The 7,483-nt window shown below is 32.8% G+C and overlaps 1 pseudogene; it reads left to right on the forward strand.

Moving 5' to 3' along the window:
• The first annotated feature begins 1,459 nt into the window (after positions 1 to 1,459).
• On the forward strand, positions 1,460 to 1,912 carry LOC149203571 (eukaryotic translation initiation factor 5A pseudogene; annotated as a pseudogene).
• The last annotated feature ends 5,571 nt before the right edge of the window (positions 1,913 to 7,483 follow it).

The following is a 7,483-nucleotide window of genomic DNA, read 5'->3' on the forward strand; positions in this document are numbered from 1 at the left end:
GGATTTGTTGGATCCCTGAAGTTCTCTCTAAATTATCAATGTTGGCTTCTTTTGATGTTTCATATAACAACCTTTGTGGCCCAATTCCAACAAGGACACAATTTTCCACTTTCAATGTAACACCTTTTGACCAGAATGAATGCTTATGTGGGCTTCCTCTAACAACATGCAAGAAAAATGATAAGCCAAAGAGAACAATTGCTAGAGGCAACAACAATAATAGTAATGCTAAAAGGGGATTGTTGATCTATGCCAATGAAAAAGTGTCCTTGTTAGCATTGCAATTGGGATTAGGGATCGGATTTGGTGGAGTTGTTGCTATGTTCATAATTTGGGAAAAAGCAAGATGTTGGGTAATAGGCATGTCCTCCAACACACGAAAGATATTTTATGGAGTTTACCGATTCCCAAAATAGGTCACAAGGCTTTGTCCATATAACTCAATGTAATATTGTATGTCTTATTAAAATTGTATGAGTTGTTTTTTTCCCAAATTTTCAAATATATGTTTTTTTGGAGTTTACAAATTCCTAAAATAAAACACAAAAGCTTATCAATGCCTCAATAATATATGCCTTATTATTATTGTAAGAGTTGTCTTTTCCTAAAATTTCAAATACATTTTTTTAAACTTGTTTAATTATCAACATGACATTTAATTTTACTATTAGATTATTTTATATTTACACGGAAGGTTTTCGTATTATAGGTTTGGCTAGGTAAATCTGGCCAGTGAAATCTTTGGATTTTCCTCTCCTTCATCTAATAAATTTTTACCACGTAGAAACACGAACAATACCTATCGCTCTCAAAGTAGAAGGATTGCATTTTGCATTAACATTGGTGATGGCACGTCTGCAGTCAACCAACATATTGGTTGCCTTTATAAGCGAGCCTCACTCATGTTACTGATGTCCATCCTGCATGATCCAGAGAGTGAGCAGCGCTTTGAAGCAACATCTAGCAATGCCTCACATCAACAATGTTATAACTAATAGCATTGCACATATCAAGAAGATTCACAATGTCTTTCAGGGCGTCGTTAACCCACTTGTAGTTTCCCATAACTCAAAAAAATCTCTGAGAATCCATCTATCATAACACATTGCAGTGAATATTCATATAAAAAAATTGTCAACAATCCATGTAACGAATATTCATATAAAAAAACTGTCAACAATACATGTAACAAATATTCATATTAAAAAACTGTCAACAATCGATGTAACGAGATCGATAAATCTATAAAGAATGGCTTTGTTTCTATTAAAATGTTATCAAATATAGTTGTAATAAATAAGCATGGCTTTGATCTGTTGAATATTTATGGAAAATTCATTTCTGAAGAAGGGATTGATGTTGTCAAAGTTGCGTTGAGAAATGTGGCAGTTGGTGTCTCGTTTGGTCTGGTTTTGGGTGAGAATTGGGTGCGTTGTTATTGTCACAAGGAAGGGGAGCAATGTCGGACGATGACCACCAGTTCGAGTCCAAGGCCAATGTAGGAGCCTCCAAAACATTCCCTCAGCGTGCCGATACCATCTGAAAGAACAACTACATCGTGATCAAAGCCATATGCAGTGGAATTGACATCTTCAATGGTTAAAAAATTCTTCAGTGGAATTGACATATTTAGTGGTAAAAAGCTGGAAATCTTCACACAACTGCGATGTCCCTCATGTGACTCGTAGGATGGTTTTTTTAGCCTATTGACTGAATCTGGGCAGACCAAGGATGATCTCAAGCTGCCTACTACTGAGCAGCTGTTGGCCCAAATCAAGGCTGGATTTGATGAGGGAAAGACCTTATTGTAACTGTTGTGTCTGCAATGGGAGGGGAACATATTTGTTCCTTGAAAGATATTGGTCCAAAAGTGAAGAATATCAAGGTCCAAGGTCTCAAGATTTCAATGTGATTGGTAAAGTATTGTTTTATGAAGAATTGTGAGTGTGAAAATAAGCTTCAACAATCGAAGCTTTGGTCTTGGTATTACCATGTTGTAGAGAGAATATTGATGGGATTCAAAAACATCCCAAAGATGTAGATCTTGCAGATTTTATTATAGGAATGTCTAAGGTTGAGGCTCTTAAATTTATGTCAATATTTGTATCTGTTTTGTAAGGGAGTGAGGTGAGATCCTTAAATCTCTTTGACGATGTGTGTTAGGTGAGAAGGGTGTTCGAGCTTTTGGCTCTTTCCTAAAATCTCAAGAAGTCTTGGAAAAACTATATTTCATGAATAATAGTATTTCCAAGGATGCCAAGGATGTTGCTAGAGCTATTTGTGAAATTCTTCTTTCGATTGAAAAGCTCAAGATTTTTCATTTCCATAACAACATGATGAGAGATGATGGAGCAAAGACCCTTTCCCAATTTGTTAGAAATTGCTTTGTATTGGAGGATTGTAAATTCTCGTACACCATAGTATGTATTGAGGGTGCTATTGCTTTAGCAAGACCTCTGTAGCAGGCACACTTCAAAAAAGTTGGAGTTGAGGGATAACATGTTTCGTCAAAAGGCCGGGCTATGTTCTAGTTAGAGTATATATGAATTTATCATCATATCTCATGATAATTTATTTGGAACTCAGAGTCTTTGTTTAAAAGTTCTGGCTTAGCGGTTATTTAATTTAATTAAATTTATTTGGCAAAAGTGAAGGGTGATTTACTAACATCTAATATTCTATGCTAATAATCTATATCTACATGCAATATTACTTTTGTTATTTGAGTTTATGTGCTCTTCTACATCAACCAGGTATTCCTCATTTTAGAATGATAAAACTCTGTTAAAATAATAAGTTCATTGAATTGTCAAAAGAGTTTGCAGAAGATATAGCATTTCTGAAATTAAAAAAATTCAGCATATCTTTATTTTCTCATTTAGAAAGTTCCCCATGTTCCACCATAAAGAAAACGTCAATTTTAAAGTCCTTTGATATGAAATTATAATTATGTCCTTTGCAAAAGAATAAGTCGAAGGGTCAGAAAGACTACATAATTTTGAAAATGTAGATGTGGTTATACGAGACACTTAACATAACATTTGAAATGGCAGTTCATGACCACTATTTATTTGCAGTGAGGATGGATCGCTGCAATCATTACAGCTGAGTTGGTGAAATATTAATTTTATTTTAATTAATATTCACTTATTTATTATAGTGGGGATATTTATTTTATTTTAATTAATGTTTACTAATTTATTATAGTTGGTGAAATAATTTTTTATTTTATTTTAAATAATATTTAGTAATTGTGCCGAGAGGCACTCTACAACCCAGTATATGAGGGAGATGTTGTCACGTAACGTAACATTACATTAAAAAATATGAGAGAGAGAGGGAGAGGAAGAGGGAGGGAGATAGAGATGGAGAGAGAGTGTGTATGTTTTGTGGGTGAGAAGGAGACGCAAGGGGACATAGAGATATAGATGGGGCGGGGGAGTGGGTAGAACAGAGGGGAAAAGAGAGGGAGAGTTAGATATATAGATTGATAGATATGGGGAGAGAGAGAGAGAGAGAGAGAGAGAGAGAGAGAGAGAGAGAGAGAGAGAGAGAGAGATTGACATATGTTTAGGGGTTTGAGATAGAGAGACAAATAAGGAGAGATAGAGGGAGGTATAAATATAGATAGCAGGGGCAGAGAGGAAAGAAGAGAATGATAGAGAAAGTTAGGGAGAGGTAGATAGAATGAGACAGGGGAGAGGGAAGAGAAGAGAGAGAAGGAGATCGCGAGGGAGGTAGACACATAATGGAAGGTGGAGAGAGAGGGAAGAGGAAAGAGTCTCACAGAGAAAAATACAAACATAGAAGTTAGATTTAGAAAGTCATGAATATTTAAGATTTTCAATGTCGTTGTTGATTTATAATCCTATTTGATATAATGCACTATATTCATTGATTTCAATGTAGATGTCGATTTATAATTTTATTTAATACCTCAAACAAGATGCATTTATTTCAGTGTCGATGTTGATTTCTACTCCTATTTGATTGCTTGCACATGATGCATTGGTTTTAGTGTAGATATTTATTTCTAATCCTATTTTATTGCTTGCACTAGATGCATTGATTTCAATTTAGATGTCGATTTCTAATCATATTTAATACCTTACACTAGAAGCATTGATTTCAGCGTAGATGTTGATTTCTACTCATATTTGATTTCTTGCATTAGATGCATTGGTTTCACTGTAGATATTGATTTCTAATCCTATTTGATTGCTTGCACTAGATGCATTGATTTCAGTATAGATGTTGATTTCTAATCCTATTTGATTGTCTGCACTAGATGCATTGATTTTAGTGTAGATGCTAATTTATGATTTGATGCAACAAGATGTATGCTGTACATTAATTTCAAAGTAATTAGATTAATAGTGTGCATTGATTTCAGTGTAAGCACATCTATACCTCCTTCATCTATATCTCTATCTCCCATTGTCTCTCCTTCTTTATCTCTCTATCTCAACCCCTAAAACATACACACTCTCTCTCCATATCTATCTATCTATCTCTCCCTCCCTTCCTTTCCCCTCCCTCTCTCTCTCTTCCCCTTCTCTCTCTCTCTAACATTTCTCTCTCCATATCTATATCTCTTCCTCCCTCCCTGTCTTTGCCTCTCTCTTCTTCCCTCACACCCCCCCCCGCCCCTACCTGCGCCACACCGACGGCGCCCCCCCCGCTCCCCTGCCCCCCACCCCTCCCCCCCACCACCATATATATCTCTATCTCCCCTTGTATCTCCTTCTCACCCCCAAAACATAGACACTCTCTCTTAGTGTAAGCACATAAAAATTATTCAACCATAAATACAATATTTGAATTTTCATCCTAAATAAAATATTTGCTTATCCCAAATGTTTTCTTATTGAAACTATAAACTATTTATAATTGGGTACATTCTTATTATTCCCATTTTCCATCATTCAACATTGTTAATTACTTTGCATTCAAATGTGGTAATAGAAAATAACTACCATTGAAAATTATTTGGGGTTTAACACTCCATAAGTCACAATGATTGAATTTCGAGAAAACTACTATTAATATTGGAGAGCAACAAAGACAAGGTATGTTGTTTACTATAGTAGCTCGAGTTAAATATTTGAATAGTCTATGATTCCAACTACTCTTTTCATATGATCGATATGAGAAAATGGAAAAACTAATAGGTGTGACAATAGGAACAGTAGAAGAAAATAGTTTCAAATTGATTGTAATGAAGATTGTTTGTAATTGACTATATTCTTAGTATTCACATTTTCTATGTATCAAATTGTTACATTGACACTTTGCGCTCAAAATTTGTATTTCATCATTTTTCATCATTCAAGTTACTAACAATCTCTCTCATCTCAACAAACTGAGGTAACTAAGCAAATTTTAAATTAACTAGACCAAATTAATCTTAGACATATTTAGCATATTTAAAATGATCAAAGTAATTAGATGTTCAACAAATTTTGTATGACCGCACACGACTAAAACCAACCTAGATCCATCTTAACACCAGACCTATCAAGCATTGAGAGGGATCAAATCTCTCGAGGTGCAAACCTTTCCTCAAGTTTTGCACTAAAAAAATAGGTTTACATCTTTAGATATTTGATCCCTCTCGGCGCTTGTTCACTATAAGTTGTGAAATATCACCAAATATTTATTTATTTTAATTAAAATTCACTATTTCTTTTGTGATTTAGTTTTTTAAGATGACCTTCCTAAATATTTTATTTCTTCAGTGTGCCTTTACAATTCTAAAAACAATTAATAATTTTATAAATATGAAACATCCTAAAACATAAATATAACACTTTTTTATAAATATTAAAAATTCTAAAAATTGGAAAACATTTTATATTTTTTATAGTATTTATTTTTTCATTACTATTTAGAATCCTTATAAAACCTTTATTATGATATTTATCTATATCGTATTTCATAATAACAACACCAAAATATAAATTTTAATTTTTAAATTATCAAATATTAATTCTCCTCTTTTTTTGGTTTATTGATTTACATTTTTATAATTTATTATTTTTAATCAATTATAAAATTTGTTCTAAATAATTATAAATATTAATAAAAAAATATTTAAATTTTATTTAAATATAAATATAAATAGAGAGATTATATAATAATAAATTTAGATATAATTATCGTTAAAAAATATATATTATTATAAATTAAGGGTGATATTTTATATATTTAATTAGAAATTAGATAATATTTAAGAATGATTTTATGAATATATAATTAAAAATGATGAGCTTTGGGTGGAGGGTTAAAGGTTGGAATTAAAACTCTACATTTTAAAATATATATTTTCACTTTCACCCTATTAAATGGGTTGGCAATGATACATGAAATTGTGCATTTTGAAATACAAGTTTTTATTCCCCACTTTACTGATATATAATCAAATCTGGTGAGAATGAGGATGTGTGGTGCTATTGTGCATTTGAAACCATTCATATTAAAATGCATAGTTCTATTACCCCATCCACCATAGTACATAATTACATAAGATGAACATGGGATGGGAGTGAAACTATAAGTGGAGATAGTGCGGGAAAATGTACATTTGAAACTATGGGTGGTGGTGGACATAGTGCAGGAAATTGTACATTTGAAACTATGGGTGGCGTGGAGGGTGAAATTGTACATTTTATTGTGTATGGGGGTGAAGGGAAAAATTATGCATTTCATAGTGGTGGGGGTTGGGGATAAAACTGTGCATTTGTTTCACCACTAAAAGGTACAACTTTACCCCCCACCCATAAAGAATAAAAGTGCACAATTTCACTTCCCACCCCTACCCATAAAGAAATACACAATTTCACCACTTAGAGTCCACCCACAATCAAATACATAATTTTTCCACCCACCATCATCCATGAAAATGCATAGGTTTAGCTCCCAACCTCTCCCATAATAAAATGTGAAGTTTCACTCTCAATCCCCAATTATAATTATGAGTGGCAATGCGAGTTGAAATTATGTATTTCACTGGATGTGGGTGGAAGTGGAGGTGACACTATGGGTGCACAATTTATAAATGATGGGAATTATATAATTTTTTATTTGAAACATTATCATTTAATGTTTTAGTTGATTTATTAATTTGAATGTAATAAGTAATTTATTACCAATACGTTCAAAGCATGGAAAAGTAAAGTTATAGTCTAAATAAAGATGTGAAGTTTAAGTCAATGTATATGAAGTTTAAGTCAATGTGTAGATAATAATTTTATGGTGATATATTTATTTTGAATTATTTTAAGTCAACAAGATGATCCCAATCCTTAAGCATTAATCAAATCAATTGGTTACATTTTTCTAATATGTTTTAATTAATCTAGAATGTTTTGCAAGCCATTAGTTTGATTACCTTGGGGTCAAGTGCACCAAGTCTACATCACATGCTTTATATTGGATACCATCTTTGAATCAGGGGGGAGTGCTCAAAATGAGAATCAATAAC

This window comes from Pinus tabuliformis, chromosome 2_1 (genome assembly GCF_031772625.1).
Source record: "Pinus tabuliformis cultivar Carrire ecotype Pingquan chromosome 2_1, CPIR1, whole genome shotgun sequence".
NCBI lineage: Eukaryota > Viridiplantae > Streptophyta > Pinopsida > Pinales > Pinaceae > Pinus > Pinus tabuliformis.